Source organism: Chelmon rostratus, chromosome 2, assembly GCF_017976325.1.
Source record: "Chelmon rostratus isolate fCheRos1 chromosome 2, fCheRos1.pri, whole genome shotgun sequence".
Lineage (NCBI taxonomy): Eukaryota > Metazoa > Chordata > Actinopteri > Chaetodontiformes > Chaetodontidae > Chelmon > Chelmon rostratus.
Genome location: NC_055659.1, coordinates 6,022,369 through 6,039,695, shown reverse-complemented (window position 1 = coordinate 6,039,695; position 17,327 = coordinate 6,022,369). Strand labels below are relative to the sequence as shown.

At 39.8% G+C, this 17,327-nt stretch overlaps 1 protein-coding gene across 2 annotated transcripts in view; it reads left to right on the top strand.

The window, feature by feature from the left end:
• LOC121620225 (centromere protein P) overlaps positions 1-17,327 on the top strand; it is a 95,177-nt gene that overhangs the window by 21,264 nt on the left and 56,586 nt on the right. The window lies entirely within an intron of this gene.

The following is a 17,327-nucleotide window of genomic DNA, read 5'->3' as shown; positions in this document are numbered from 1 at the left end:
GTAAAGATAAAACTACTAGTGGAAATGTAAATGTACTTAATAAAAATAAGGTCAGTTAAAATGTAGTCTGAGTAAACGTTGCTGCATTACATATGTTTTATGATAATATATGATACTACAGTTATATTAAAGAACATCTCGGCTACAAAATAAATTGCATTAAATCTCAACCTACACAGTAGTGGAACAAACCAATAAATTCCTCCTCTATAGACTGCACTTCGCAGCCTGTGCAGACAAGCGATTAGTAATTACCAGCTGTGGCAGCGTGGCTGGTATTTGTTTTCACCTGCAAGAACTACCACAGAAGCAGTTTTGTGTACTTTGCCAGTTGTTTACATGTCTGTTTGTGAACATATTTTGTCAACGCGATAGCAACCATGAAAAGTGCAGTCACGAAACTTCTCAGGTGTGTAGCTGAGATCAAAATGAGGGCAGAGTTCGAAGATGGGTGTGATGCAAGCAAGGGCACCCGTAGGGGCTAGGAAGTAAGGAGAGGGTCATTGCCCCACCCCCTGATTTACACCCCTGGTCCACATTCCTTTTTAGATGCGGATCACTGTATCCAAGTTTCAGTCATTGTCGTCCACTCTAAGACAATCAGTAAAACTACGGGCCATCTTCTGATCGGATCACACCAACCGCAACGCCAAATTGGTGTGTGTGGTGCAACGGCATACTTGACATGAGATAAGTGAACAGATGAAGTTGCCACATTTATTCATTATGCTAAACCACCCTATCATGGTCAACTTCTTTTTTAACTTTTTTCTGACCTATGTTAGTATTGACATGCGTGTTTTGCTGTATGATTGTTGTTGCACTCACCTGTCTATGCCATTCTGCTAGTATTGGGCACTGCTAAGTCCTCCACAATCTACTCTAGTTTCATCTTCTGTGCTCATTCATTCTCAAAGCAAAATCTAACCAGTCCACTCAGACTCTCTGTTCCATTGTAACTAGTTCAACAGCCTTTTAGCATTTCACATATTAGCCAGACCCAGCATGCACACATCATTGGTCACACATCATCGTGGGAGTGTTTTATTATTTATGAATTAGGTCACTTAGCATGCTTCAGTGTTCAATTGAGGTAGATTTAGCTGTTTTTAACTATACCAAGGTGCAATAATGCCAATCTTAACCCACAATGATGTCATCCTTAATTATAGTGCATTGTTGTGCATGTTTGCTCACTCAGTGCTAGCTGTGACACGGGTGCATTAGCTGTTGAACACCTCTCAAACCCCATGTTTGTTTTCCAGAGTGTCGGCTGAGTGCAGAGTGTCTCCTTGCTGGACTTGGAGCTCTCTGGAGCTCTGCACTCCTGTGGCTGCAGAAACACCTGCAGCTTCTTCTCTGCTGCAGCTGCTGATTCAGCTCCTTTATTTTATTTCATTCTCACACGATTGATTGTGACTTTTTCACATGACTTTTGTTTTTCTCTGTAATGAATGCAACTTGAAATGTGGAGAAGTACAATACTTGTTCTAACAATGTTCTTAGGTAGAAGTAAAATACGACTGAAAAACTCTAAAATGTGCAAGTGCGCAAAAATACCCTGAGTTTGTTACGGTAATGAGAGTAAATTAATTTTTTTGCTTCCACCCCCTGCTAAAGTGCAAATATTGTGTAGTACTGGAGTTCTAAGTTCTATCCAAGTGATCTAATTTACACTGTAGCGTGGCTCCTATAGATCAGCATAAAGCCTTGTGAACTTTTTTCAGATCATGGTATAGTAGAATTTTGAGAAGGGAGGCATTCAGTTCAGGTGGGTTCAGGTGGGCTGCAAGGAGGTTATGTTGTTGTGTTTCTTGGAGTCCTTTAGTGGATTTCAGTGGTAATTAATGAAGTTCTAGGGTATTTCATGAGGTTTTGATGGACACTGAGAGGGTTTTCAGGAGGCCTTAGGTTGTTGTGGTTCCTGAGGAGGTTTGAATGGGCCTTTTGAGTTTTTTTTTTTTTTTTTTTTTTGGAAAAAAAGTCATCCCTCCAGTAGAGTTTCCCAGACTTGGAGAATCTGTGATAGGGAGCGCTGAAGCTACTGTAGTACTGTAGTACATAGTGGGAATAACACCTTATTTGTCACCCATCTGTATGTGAAATTCTAGCCATAATGTCCAGGAGGGCGTTCCATTCTTTAGTTATGGGTATGAAGTATGTGAACAGGTACTATGCACAGATTAGTGTGTCTACAGTGTGAAATAGTGTGTCCTCAATCACCTTGCAGTTGTCCTATGAGTTTATGTTAGAGTTTTCCACTGACCTGGCTGTAGCAGCTTGCAGGGTTGTAGGCATAGACTAACGCATATGTTTCACAGTACTTGTAATTTAGTTCTAAATGTCCTCTTTGAATAAAAGTGTTATGTCTGAAGCACAGTCTAAATCTGTGTTTCTGACATAAAGTGCTCCATCTAAACGAGAGACTGTTCGTGAGACTGGAGCCAGGACAGTCCCTCCAGCAGCAGAATTTGGTTTCCTTATTACTTCCTTCCTGACGTTGAGGTGTTTTGAATGAAAATGTTGTTCAAAAGTTCAGATGCTTCTCATCTTTCAACGTTTCTGACTTTCTATTCTTTTGCTCATATCTATCATTCATTTGGTTGTCTCACATAACTTCACAGGTAAAGCAGAGCACCAACAGTGCCATGGCTTGTACAGTCTTTGTATTGATTTTTTAATTGTTGTTGGCAGGAATCCTGATCACGGACAGTCTTATTGAAAATGTGACTTCTTGAAGTTGCTGTTTGTCTTCATAATCCCCTTCAATTACCCTTAATATACAGGAATTGATTGGGGCAGTCACACAGTAGTTGCATACATCCACTCAGTCAACAAAAACAACATCATCATCATCATCATCAATGCCTTAAAGCATACAGTATAACATGCAACAAAGGTCCCTGGCATGCTCATAGCCATTCAACTACGATGGTGATCTCCTTTTTTTCTATTTTGTAGTCCTTTTATGTCTCTGTTTATTGATTGTTGGTGTTTGTTGTCATCAGTGTTTTCAGTGTCCAAACATTTCTTTGCCCACTTCACACCGTGATTAGCCACTTGTGCTGGGATGAGAAAGGAGCTGGGGTTTGAACTTTTCATGTGAAGAGCAGAGTGCAAAGCTATGAAGGCCATGCAAGGCTTTTTACTTTGCCTTCCAGTGTTTGATTTCCAACTACACATCATACAGACTTGTTCTGTTTGAGCATAACCCAATCCTGTGGTAGCCCAGATGTTCTCTCTCCAGCAACATCTTCCAGCTATACGTGGGGGATTCTGAGGTGCTCCCAGACCAGATGGAATATATGGTCTCTTCAGCATCTTCTGGGTCTAGAAAATCTCCAGAAGGAGGTGTCTTGGAGGCATGCTTATCAGATCCCCAAACCTTCGGTGCATGCAGCCACAGCTCGCAGCCAAGTGTGAAGCTGGTGAGATGAGAATTTGCACCAAGTCATGGCACTCTGCTGTAAAACAGTGTATTGCCCCCCTTTGGACTCTTAGTGAGTTGCTGACCTAAGTGAAGGAGTTCAAGTATCTCAGGCACATGTACAGTGAATTAGCTACTTCTTAAATACACAAGTTTGACAGACAATAATACTTCACATGAAATGTGAAACGTCGCAGTTGACTTGATTGGTTGATGAACAGAATGAAAACGTTCCTAAAGATGATGATGAAAAAGGTGAACAGGTTTTCAGTTGTCTGAGTGAACTCTAACCAGAACAATAATCCTTGGAAGATATTGTGCAAAAATTCTGGACAAGTCACATCTTAGCTTTTCATGTCTTTAACCAATACATCTCTATGGTTTAATATGTATCAGACCTCTATAGCCTTGCTTTTCGAAAGAGTTATGAAGTGCTGTACGAGCAATAACACACCAATAAATAACTGCTAATATGATAAACACAAAAAAATGCAAAAAAAAACAGAATTACTGGAAAATGGCAAAAAAAAATAAAAAATAAAATAAGGATGGTTGAAGTTTCCAAAGCAGAAAGGCCAAGAGATTCTCAGTAATAAAGAGAAGAGACTCTCTTCACTCAGTCTATTCAACAGCTGCTGAGGTCCAGCTGTTCTTGGGTTGATTTCAACCTCGGTTGTCAAACCAGAGCGATGTTGGGCTTCCCCAGAGTAGTTCTAAAGAATTTGCTGGGTTTTTTTTGTTTTTGTTTTTGTTTTTTTTGTTGTCCCCTGACATTGTGAAATTAAAGAAAGAAAGGAAAAAAATGAAGACAGTACTTCTCTATAAACAAGCAATGCAAGAGAGCAAAGACTGAGGTTTAACTGCAAAACAGTTAAATAGAAAACATGTGACTATTTCAGCGTTCAAGAGGAGAGGAAAAAGAAGGGGGCCCCGATATAAACATCCAAGGAACATGAGCCCAGACTGTTACAGGTGTGTTAGCAATTATGAACACCTTTAAACTTTTACGACTCTGGGAAGAGGGCCAACAACTGGAGAATGTTTTTACTGTCACTAATTTTCTATACCAGAATTTGGGCTGTCGGGGTGGTTTCACTAGTACTCCGCTCCACAATAAAGCAAGTCAATGAGGAAAGCCACCCACAACAACATGCTAAACACACATTATTGCTGTCATGTCACTCAGTGTGTTTATCAACATGAGTAAGCCTTTTTTTAAAGCTTGGAACTTGCGTTTTTGTACCAAGACAGAAATGGACGTACTTTAACTTGAAAGCAGTTCTGAAGAAAAGTGCTATATTTGGATAAGACTGCAGATGGTGACTGAGTAACAACAAGAATGATTAACTCTGCAGAGAGAACTTCATCAGACACACTATTTGATTTTTATCTCCCATCTGTCAACACCAGCTGGTCCAGACTGGACTGAACCTGGTCTAACTTGGTCCAGTCACTTGAGATGCCCAAATCAGAAATTCAAATGACCATTGTGCTCTCCTCAAAGATGCCCCGTGGAGTTTTCTTGTAAACAAAGTTATGTTTACATTCAGTGTTTCCCACAAGAACACATTGTGTGTATCCTTGAGGTCTAACAAACATGTTGAATGCATTTTCGTCCTCATAAAACATTTGCAAAGCTGATTTCTTGAATATTTCTAATTCTGTGTTGTTTACATTCATGTTCACGAGCTTGCATTCTTCTCTTTCACTGCCTTTGTTGGTTCATCACTGCGTTTTTTTTTGTGGGTTACCGCCGGCAACTGTCAATCAGAGGAATAGCGTTAAACTGGTGGAAGGAACGTGTTTCCTCTCACCCCCTTGCATGTGTGTCCCTGTGCATGTGCACAATACAAACAACATAGGGACCCACTCATAAAAACATTGTGCAAGACCAATAACGCTTTCAAGGAAAGATTGTTTCAAAGTGTGTGCTGTTAATTTTACCACTATCACATCCATTCCGAACAAGTACTACATAAACTAGCTTTTAGATGCGGTCCAATGCCACAGCTGGTTCATTTAAAGCATAATGACGTTTTACAGTTAAAATCTCCTTGTTGATTTGAAATCAACACTCCATGTACAGCTACTTACTGCAAACTACCTTACACAGTAGTTTTCCACACAACAGCAGGGAACAGTAACAGGAGTTAGTTACATGGCCGAGGAGTTAGAGGTGTGCAGCCTGCAAGTCTTCATCTAACACCTCACCATAGCTGCTCATTTACTTCTTGCAATATTTGAAACTCATCCACTTTCAAAAATGACCAGTCTTGTTTTGGAGTCACGTGGTTGATGAACGATGGCCGTTAGTGCTAATTTCTGTGATTAATACATTACGTTTTTTCTGTGACTGCTTCACAATAAAAGCCACACAAATCTTCACCTGTTTAATTTTTTGGTAGTGTGAGGCAACAGTAGCATGAAGCAATTTTCAACAAGTCAATTGCCTGAATATTGTATAATTAACAATAGCCTCAACAATCAGTAACATCTAACCTGAAATTCAACTAACGACTGAGCACAGTCCAATCTGGAAGTTCAGAATCTGTGACTAGTCATAATCTAATTAATTGACACACATTATTGTTTTTGATACCTATATTATATCTGTGCTGTAGTCCAGTGGAAAGAAAGAAATGAGAGAATTGTCATTTGGTGAAAGAGCAGAAGAAGCAGCTCAATATGTCTAACATCCAAGTACTTTATCACATCAGTGTTCCGGTATCCTAATGGTGTTTTGTTTCCATTTGGGCACTTTTCTACATTCTTGTCAAGTAAGTTTCACTTCATACAGCTTAAAATCACTTTAGTGCTTTTTATTGTTCAACATGTAACACCCTCTCTCCTTTGACCCTTGGTCTAGATAACAAAAACTCCTCACTAAAAAATAATACCATAAAAATATTGTTTTTGTTGTTAAAGTAGGTTTGAGTAAATGCTATTTTTCAGCAGAATGGTAAAACCAGTTTACTTGTGTTGTCATAATTCTTGAGGTTCCTTGATCCAAACCCACCACTTTTCTCCCATGTAAACACAATCATTTTAATGGTAAACTTTTTTCTGGCTTATTTCTTCTGACAGCTGCGGTTGATGTGATGTTGAGCTGAGTTTTAGGGTGACAGGTGTAAGCAGGCCATGCTTAACGGCAGACTGAAGCCAGCCTAGACAAAACAACATACGTCAGTGAATTTACTCCACACAGACGCCCATTTGACTGCAGAGTAGCTTTCGACACAGTGGACCACCTGGCTAGGCATTAAACAGCCTTAGTCTGCATGGGTCTGGCTGACAACTGACATGATGTATTAACCCACCGCTGAGAGCTGTGTGTTTTGGTGTTCTGACATAGCCAACCGCTAGCTCTAAGCTGCCGCCAGCAGCTGCAGACCTGACAGTGAGGTTTTTTTTTTTGTTTTGTTTTTAGTTCAGAGGCTCCTTATGTAATGAATGTTTTTCAAATTAAATGGTTGACACAAAGCTACTTCTTTCAATTCGCTTATTAGCCTCCATGTGGAATTAAACAGAAACAAATCAAACTGACCTGCAGAACATTATTGCCCAACTGTGCATAGAGCTTTTTAGCCTCTTATAAGTTTGGCTTTGGCTTTATGCAAACCTTTGGTGTCAGTCTCAGCTCTCACAGCAGTTTGTAGCAAACAAAATCTGATAAAACCCACTGTGCACTACCTGCACCTCACCCGACGACACACTGACAAAGTTAGAGATAGCTAATGAAGACAGTGGCCAAGGCAGACATTTTTCTTAGGAGTTAGTGGTTACTACATGAATGTTTGTCGTCATTTTGCATCTCTTTCAGTGACATTTTGCAGGTGAACTAGAACTCTCAGGTGCTGCCATTTGATTAAAAACGCTCTTGCACTTCAGCCTTTAGTTGATGCTTGAGATGAAAATGGGCTGGTCATATTCCTGTCTAAAGGACCCACACAACAGATCCACTCTAAGACTTAGCTGTAGATTTTCTGTAAAATACTCCAGCACACCATTCAAAATATTATAGGACACTATCAAAGGCGGTGGCTCAGGAAGTAGAGCAAGGTGATCCCTGGCTTCTTCTCTCAACATGGTAAAGTGTCTTTGAGCAAGACAAGCTGCTCTGCTGGACAGGCCAGCACTTTGCACGGCAACTCCGCCACCATTGGTGTGCGAGTGTGTGAATGAGAGGCAAATCGAAAAGTGTCTTGTCCATTAAGCAAAATAAGTGCTATATAAGCACAGCCCATTTTCCATTGACAAAAGATCATTTATATTTTCTTAAAGAAGAGTTACTTGCCGTAAATGTCTTTCAATTGCTTTACTAGTTTTACTATATTTTAATGAAATGTTTTACTATTCTGTGCAGCTGCAATATAAAGAAAAATTGATTGATTTGATTGGGTTGACAGATACTCAATGTTAAAAGACTTTGTGAAGGATGAGGACAAAGAAATTTGATTTGGACAACTCCTCCTTTACTGAGCTCTATGCCTTTCCAACAAGAAATGTTAACCCTGGCTTCAAACAGAGGCTCCTCCTGGGGACCCAGTCCCTTCAGGACCCTATGCCTGTGCCTGGTAGGCCTGCACTGTAAATCATCCATGACTGTATCTCACATCATAAATGGTCACATTATATTGTAGTTAATGTGATACAGTAGCATTTTCGCATTAATGTAGTTCAGGAACCTTTACTACATAAACCGTCAGAATACCAAGTTAAATCAACCAGTGTGATGGTTTGTAGAAGTGTGTGTGGTCATTTTTTGCTCCAAGAATTTAGTCAGAAACAGATGATTTTAGGATTACTGATCTTAGCATGTTGTCAGCCACCCAGTTTCTACTAATACACAGTACCAGTACAGCTGTCTCATTTGAATGAAAACTGCCTACCTGTTTGTGCCTGTCCTCCCACATGTACGCTGTGTATGCACAGCACCAATGTACCGCACAGACAGGGAAATTTCAGGGTCTGGAAAATACCAAACTGTGGGATTGCTGCTTGAGCCGGTCATTGTGGCGCCACAAAAATAGGGCCTTTAAACTTTGAGCCAGTTCCAAATGCCTGACATTTAGTATTGATTTATCAGAAGTGGTCTTGGCTAGACGTTCAGATATGGAACCTGTCCTGGACATGTACTGTATATGACTTCCAAAGTGAGCCTGCACTGATTGACGTGAAATGAACATAATCTGCACGTTCATGTGATGTTGAGTGTTGAGTGTCTCCACATGTGAAGTTGTCCCAACAGCTGAGTTGGCTGTTGTACAGTGTTAAATAAAATCTGTTCTTAGGTCTGTGTGAGCAGGTCTATTCTGTTTTCCCTGTAATCTTTTGAAAGTAAACCCCTGTCTTGGAGAGGTATTCTATCTTCCTATTTACTGTAGAAGTGAGTGTTTTTCCTCATGCTGTGCTTTGGTTCAAATATTGGCATTCAGCCTTGGAATTCAGGTCCCAGAGGATCTGAGGACGACCTGATGGTTAAAACAGAATGACTGCAGCCTCCAAAAGGAGACCACCACTTTGGGTTTAGAAACAACAGGTTAGTTTTTAACTTATACAACATTTTTATTTTTTTTCCAGAGCTCAGGCTCTATAAGACAAAGGCTGTATTGTTTTTCTGCACATTTGAATGCCTTCTTCCACATTATATCCTTATTACACTGGATTTTCTGTCAGGCAGTGTTTTTGTTAAGGGAAAAGAGATACTTTCACTTAGTAGTTTTGACATCATCCCTCATTAAAATGAGCAGGATTCCATTTCCTGTTGGCTATGTCACTAAGCGTACTAATTTAGCGGGTGTAACTAAAAGCCCTTTCTATAATCATAAGCATAACTATACTATACCCATTTTAAAAGCAGGGGAATTCTAACTATGAATACACTTTCTGTGTTCAGATGAAATTAAGTCTAAGACAAAAATGAATAGGTGTTTTTGTAGTTTATTGTTCTGACAGCTTGTTTGCTTGATGTGTGTTGTATTGCTGTGAAGCTGTATTGTAGAGCTATTGCTGGAAACTGCAGTATGCCCACTGTCTATGCATGGTTCCTGTTGTCAGAGCCAGATGCATAGCAGATGTTGGGGATACACAGGGAGGAAGGCCAGGATTTAAAGTTTGCTGTTGCACATACGGCTCTGTCATGCAACATAAGTTCCTGTAAGACATCTAATAAATTGCTGTTAGGTTGACACTAGTGTAGTTTCAGGAATTGATGTCAGACCTGGGCTGAAGCATGCTTTCAATTACCTCCCAATGAGTTTGATATGACTTGACTCCCATGCCAGATAGTTGTCCCTGTTTGAATTTTGAAGAAACTCCACATGCTGAGTTGAACGTGTACTCTTTCTTGTTTTGTTTATATTACATGCTCAGTTCAAGATATTTATTTGCCTTGAGGACTATTAGGCTTTTTTTATTATTCTTTTTATTATGTCCAGGCTAAAGGGAGACCTTGCAGTCTCAGGTTTTGAGAGTTCTGTTCTCTGTTTTTCTCTGGTTTGTTTGCCTCAGGCTTCATCAAGAGCCATTGTTTTCAGCTGCTGTGAATTGTCCTGTATCTTTGCTTCATGTCATGTTTGGGACATTTCAGGGTCTGCCGTCTGTTTATAACCCCTGACTGTTTACTGTAAAGAGCCCTTCATGTTGTCTAAGCCTGGAAGCTCTTATCTCAGCATGATGTTTACTGTCCGCTAACAAACTCTAACAAACACCGCAGGAACCAGGGAGAAGGTCATCCAGTGTGTTCTGCAAGGGGAGAGTGGGATGGCTAGCCAGGTCTGTGTTCTTCTTGTTGTTTGCTGGGCAGAGGTAATAACAATTGAACCCTCCTTTGCACTGAAGGCAGCAAAAACATTGACTGGTAACATGGACAGATAGACAGTACAGACAATAAAATACCATAAAAATCTATCAGCTGTTATGGAGTGCTGTTCCTTTCCTTAATATATTGTTTCATGTTGGGTCAAAGGTACTTTCTGGGTGCTTTGGCAATCGGGGCCCATATTTATCAATTGTCTAATGCTACACAAGTCAGTCTCAGAGTGCTGCGTCTTTGGTGCTGCTTTTAGAAAAACATTTTATCAAGTTTCTTATCCAATGAAATAACTCCTATCTCTTTTCATACAAAGGAGAACTCCAGTGGTACCCTAACCTGTATGTAACTGAGATTGATGTGCCACAGCCCATAGCGGGGTATTGTTGTATGTTGAATACTGCACAATGTGAGCATGATCAGTTATATCAGAGCAGTTATAGTATAGTTATGAAATATATACATTTATTTTAAACTACACAAGTGGCTTGCTGGTGTGTCTGCTATGCATATATATGCAAAGGTCAAGACTTATGCATAGCTAAAATGAAATGTCACACCACACAGATCTACCAAGGTTTAATTTTATTACCACCTAGCTTAACTGCTGAGTAACAGATTGTTAACCAAGTGGCATAACTAGCTAACTGAATGCACAAAGTCATCCTGGAACAGAGATAGTGGCTCACCATGTCTGACTGCATGGATACATGAAAGAGCCAGATAGAGTGGCACCCAGCCTAAGATGCCTAACTAATACACAAGAGTTCTGAGTAGATATGTGGTTACTAGTGTAAAGCTCATTTTTTAGCTTACAGTAAGTTATTTGGTTTGTTTTACAGCAAAGACATGCACAAGTTAAAGACCTTAAACAAGTGATCTTCACTGTGTAGCGATTTTAGCAAATAAAACAAGTACTTTTGTTCTTCCTTGTCAAATGTTTTATTTTATCACTGTCTTGTGTCTCTGTGTTGTGTCGGCAGTGTTATGTCTTGATGATGGTCTCTGTTGGTACTGGACAGGAGGCCGACCCTGATTAGACTGTCAACTGAGACATCAAGTTTTGGACTAAACCAGTATGAGACATATGGAATGTATTACTGGTTGACTGGGTTCCACTGTGCGGTGGTATTGGATAGTTGTTCTCTGTTCTCTGATGACTACTGGATTTGTTATCCCAGCATTCCTGGCATTTTCTTTCTCCCAGACAGAAACTGAGAGACGGTTAAACATTGGCTCAAAGGTTATTCATGCTGAATTTGACTCTGTTGAAATACTAGCTATCAGTTGCAATCAAGCCCTTGGTTAGTGGGGTTTAAAGTCTTCACACAGTGTCTTCAGGTTGTCTGTCCCAGCAGAACATCTACAGTACCATCCTAATCATTCAGAAGAGAAAGACTAACTTAGAGCTAGAAGTTACTTTTGTGTGACTTGGACCCTGCTGAGAGTGATGAAGAACAGAGGGAGCATCAGAGTCAACATGTATTTCCAGGTACCATGTGTCACTGTTGGACCTAAGGCTGCTGAAAATGAAACCATGTTCGAGGTTCGAGGGATATTTCCAGTTCGAGGGATTATGTTGAGAAGATATAAGTTAAGTTGAATAATTTTGATTTTGACATCTAAACTTAACTTGGTGCTTTGAGGACGAGGGTTTTTACTCACCCATGTGAAATAATTGAGTGTGACATCAAACATCAAGGCCATTCACTTTTTAAACAATATACTCAATCAATTAGTGATTAATTGTAGTGATTAATTGCTATTGAATCTTTACAAAATGTTTCTTACCCCATTATATATAGCAACTATATAGCTTGTTCCATTTGTCTTCATTCTGTGCCACTATGTTTAGTGATTGATATCAGTGAATCCTCCAACATCTGAAATACTGCAGAATTAAGGTTGTCTTGTCCCTCCAGTTACCCACAATGAACAGCTTGTTAACATTGTCAGTGCTCCTCATTAAAACTAATGAGCCCCACTATTGGCTGGCTGCCAGTCGTCAGTGACAAGTGCAGCATGATGGGACTAATTGAAGGCCTGTGATCAACATAAGTGTGTGTGGACCAAAGCATAATGGAGCATATGGAGAGGTTTATTTGTTGACTGGGTTCCAGTGTTGTTGGGTGGTATTGGATAGTTGTTCTCTGTTCTCTAATGACTGCTGAATTTGTTATCCAGACATTCCAGCTGTTCCTGCAGACAGACGGTGGGATAAGACTGAAAAAATGGGGTCATACTGGTTCTAAGTGCTAGTACTGTAGTAACAGGTACTATCACCACACTGCGAAAATATGATTATTTTCATTGAGAATCATAATTTTTTCTACTCACAATGGTTAACCATTAATCAGTTAACCACCAAGACTCTTTTGACTGGGTATACATGTTCTGTTGGTTAATTTGCATGCAGCCACACACCCACACACACTCACCGCAAACAGCTTTGCTTAACCTGACACCAGCAGCTCCCTTACCCTCGGGCTAAGTGTGAAAAGCCTGCGAGCCTAAAAAATGAAGCAAAATAAATGAAGCAAAGTGTGGGAAAATTTCCTGCAGAAAGGCAACAAAGTCAAATGTAAGCAGTGGGATGTGATCCTTAAGTTTAGTAGTAGTACGAGCATCTTGCTGCCATGTCCCAGGATGGCTCACAACTGAAGATCACGTCTCTGCTTGCCAGGTGGAGAAAGTATGATGCATGCTGGTCTGAGGCCATCACCCAGTGTGTGCTGACTGATCGAGACTGATTTGCTGCCAATCAATTACAATTTATTGGGGAATCATTTCCAAAAATAATGATGCAATAGCAATTAGTGGCAGTTGCATATTATGAAGACAAGACAGTATCCAATCAACAATCATAAGTCAGTGTATTGAAAAATAGTAGAGTCTATTAAAACTGTAACCTGAATGTTTGACTTTTCCACAAAATCCTGTCTGATTTTTTTTATGTGAACAACTTATTGCAGTGATCGCGAAAAGCAAAAGTTTGGGCTCCCTGCATGGTCAGTACTCTGTAACACACCCACGGCATTTTGTTGCCAGCAAGGAGTCATTCACTTCTTGTTTGGGGGATATTTGCCCATTCTTCCTTACAAAAAGGCTTTTAGTTTGTGAGATTCTTGGGCCATCTTGCATGCTCTGCTCTTTCGAGGTCTATCTACAGATTTTCAATGACTTTTAGGTGGGGCAACGTGAGGGCCATGACAAAACCTTCAGCTTGTGCCTGTTGAGGTAGTAGATTGTGGATTTTGAGGAGCGTTTCAGATTGGTCCAAACTTTCTTTTCTCCAAACTTACCTTTGCTCATTGTGGCCAAAAAATTCTATTTTAACTTCATCATTTCACAGGACTTGCTTCTATAATGCATCAGGCTTAGTTGGATGTTCCTTTGCTTCTGATGCTGAACTTTGTGGTGAGGACTCAAAAAGGTTTTCCTCTGATTATTCTTCCATGAAGGTCATACTTGTGTAGGTGTCCCTGCTCGGTAAAACAGTGCACCACCACTCCAAAGTCTGTTAAATCTCCCTGAGGGTCTTTTTCAGTCAAATGTGGGCTTTGATTTGTCTTACTAGCAATGGTACAAACAGATCTCTCAAAGTTTTTTTGGTTTTTCAGACCTCAACTTGACCTTCACTGTTCCTGTTAACTCCTGTTTCTTAATTACATTACGAACTGAAGAAATGGCTACCTGAAAACGCTTTGCTACCTTCTCATAGCCTTCTGCTGCTTTGTGGCCATCAATTATTTATTATAACAACACCAAAAATGTTCAATCTACTATCAAATAAGACAAAGAAAAGAAGCAAATCCTTACAACTGGCAAGCTGGAACTACAGAATGACAAATGACATGAACGATTAATCAAACATCTATAATGAGATTATCAAAATAGTTGCTTTGTTGATACACAATACATAAGTCTTGCGAAAATAAAGTAGCTTAAAATTCTTCAGTTGCTCACATTTTGCTTCAGCTCTAAGTTTTGAGGCAGACTGATATGCAGTACAGTATTTCCCTGTAAAAGTGGTATGTAGATTTTTTATTTTTTTTTTTTAGACTATGAATCACAGTAGCCAGTACAGTACAGTAGCCTACTCTGTCTTCTCCCTACTACACTTACAGTTCATCTATATTATTGTTTGTGGTTAAAGTCAATGCATTTCTCATGTGTTTGTGAAGGCAGGGGAATTCTGGGAAGGTCCCATGTTAATGTAATTATGTCTGTTTAATAGGACATTGTGGTCTTGAATGTTTCCCTCTGTGCTAATTGTGATGAGGAGAACACGACTGTGTCCTCAACAGTAGACTCCATCTGGATAAAATCTCTTTTTATTGGACTGCTCTTCAAAAGCTCTTGATTTAAGCTCTTGCTACTGGCTGAAATAACAGTGTCTGTGAGTCTGTACGACCGTCTGTCTATCTCTGTATTTCTCTGTCGCTCATGTTTTTTAAATGTAATACCAGAAACCTCAAATCATCCTTTATTTAAGGACCAGCAAAAGGTTGTTTAAATACTAGATTATACTATAGTTCTTGCATGATTTGTGTCTTTTTTTTATTGATTTTACATGCATCCGCCTTGATTAAAGATATCAGTGTATGCAAACTTATCAAGCTCAATCATTCAAATCCAATCTGAAACATTAGAGAAAATCCTTACAAACTCTGACTTCAGACTGTACAAGTCTTCTTAACTGTGATCAAAGCAGGAAGCAAGAGTGCTCGGGTCATCTCAAGCTGATAGAAACTAACTGAAAATCACAAAACAACAAAATAGCATAAGATCAAATTAGATAGTAGGGTTGGGCGATAGGATGGAATACACCATGCAACAGTAGAAATGTGTACACCAGCAGAGATTTGGCAAAACCTTCTCCTGTTGATGACACTACCCTTTCCTTGACATTGTGATTATGTTCAAATACCTGTAGTATTAATATCAACATGAACACATTGTCATCATTACAGATGAGTCCTCCTCCTGCACACTCTACCCAAGCGCCACCACTTGCCACTTGAGACTGCTTACCACTTTCTCATGTGACCAGAGAGTGGCAGTTGGTGGTGATAATGCACCTCTATTTAACATCGATTGTTCTTATTTGGAACCTTAAAGCTTCCATTTGTTTTGCGTCTTTTGTTTTTAAACTCTCTCTATATATAGGCTCTGTCTGGGTTCCTCGAGGTACTCTTTAGAGAGTGGTATGTAACTGTCCCTCGGCCCCTTTAAAAATAGTTAAATCCAAAAAAATGAATGTTGTGCTGAGAATAGTGAGTAGAGCGGTTAATATTATGATTGATGGAGTTTAAATATCTGTGAAAATCCAGCATTTGAGTTAACCCGACGCGCCAGGGCCATCTGGGAAGTCACCCATGGAAACTGTTTGGCAAAGGGTATTGGATGAACCATCATCAACCACCAGATCAATGAGCCGTATCATGTGGTAGAGAGCCAAGTGCCGTTCTACGCTCTTCTTTCAATGAAGAAATATAGCGTCATCTACGCTGACCTGTATGAGAGCCACTATGCTTGTTTTCGAACGAAAAGTTGCGCTGTTGTTACAGCTAAACCACACCCACCCGTTGTTGCCAGTAGCTCCTCATAGGACAGTGATTGGTCTGAGCCACTGTGGCTGGGCCACAAGTACATAAAAAATATCAACAAAAAAGATATTAATGTAAATGAGGTTGTGATTGACAGCATCTGACCTTCCATATCCGTAGTGACAAGACAATGAGCTCAGATATCAGTCAAACAGGCAGTCCTATTCAGCACATCAGTACTGTCCTCAATAAATAATGGAAGTTTCCTTACCAAAGGTTTAATAAAGGAATCAATATATTTAGATGGCAGTTCTGTAAGAATACCATTGCCTGGTCACCATCCTGGTCATCCTATTATACCGTTGGCTGGTGTTACAGGATGAGCAGGATGGTTGTCCTTATGGCCCTTATGCACCTTCGGGAGGAGGTAAAAACCAAATTCATTCAGAACTTTGGAAGTATGCTTGTGGCCAATATCTATTTGGAGGATTTAACTTTCTGTCTGATGTTTAGAGATGTTGTTTCATTATATCTGTGATCTCACTAGATAGATAGTGATATATCTAGTGGGATCACTATTTTCATCTCACTAGATATATCTAGTTAGATCTTTGGCCCTGTGCGCAGTTGCAGACCATAGTCTGTTTTTGTTTCGTTTTTTGGTGGTTTTGGAGCAGCGGTTTCTTCCTTACTGAACGGCCTTTCAGGATATGTCAATGTATGACTCATTTTACTGTGGATATAGATCATTTGTGCCTGTTTCCTCCGGCAACCAGGGTATTTTGCTGTTGTTCTGGGATTGATTTGCACTTTATGCGCCAAACTATGTTCATCTCCAGGAGACAAAACTCATGTCCTTCCTGAGAGGTATGACGTCTGTGCGGTCCCCCATGGTTTATAATTTTTGAGGTAGAAAGTAGGCCTTAAAATGCAGTTGCAGGTACCCCTCAAATTGACTCAAATAATCAACAAGATCAGTTAGCCTATCAGAAGCTTTTAAAGCCATGACATCATTTTGTGGAATTTTCCAACCGGTTAAAGGCACAGGTAACTTGTGAAACTTCCGTAAGCTTCTGACCCACTTGAATTGTAGTATAGGGAATATAAGTGTAAAAAAATTACTTGTCACACACTAAGGAGATGTCCTAACCGACTTGCCAGAACGATTTAAACAACATTTATTGACATGAAATCTGTGGAGTAGTTAAAGAATTAGTTTTAATGACTTCGACATATGTATATGTAAACATGTGACTTCAGCTGTAGTAGTTCAGTGCAATCTGTTGTGATTTTTTTTTATTTGTGTAACTAACAGACTGTTTTAAAGTTTGAATTCAACTTGTGAACATTTTTTTACTTGTGAACAGGTTTGGTTTTACTATTTTTTACTTTCGACTGTTTTGATGCTTCCAGTTACATTTACTCTTTCTCTCACACACACCCTCTCTCACACACATTCATCATAGGCCAGGTTTTTCCACTCCAGAGCCAGACAGCAATTGGCTCGTCGTCGTCATAGCTCATTTTTCATGTCAGTCTT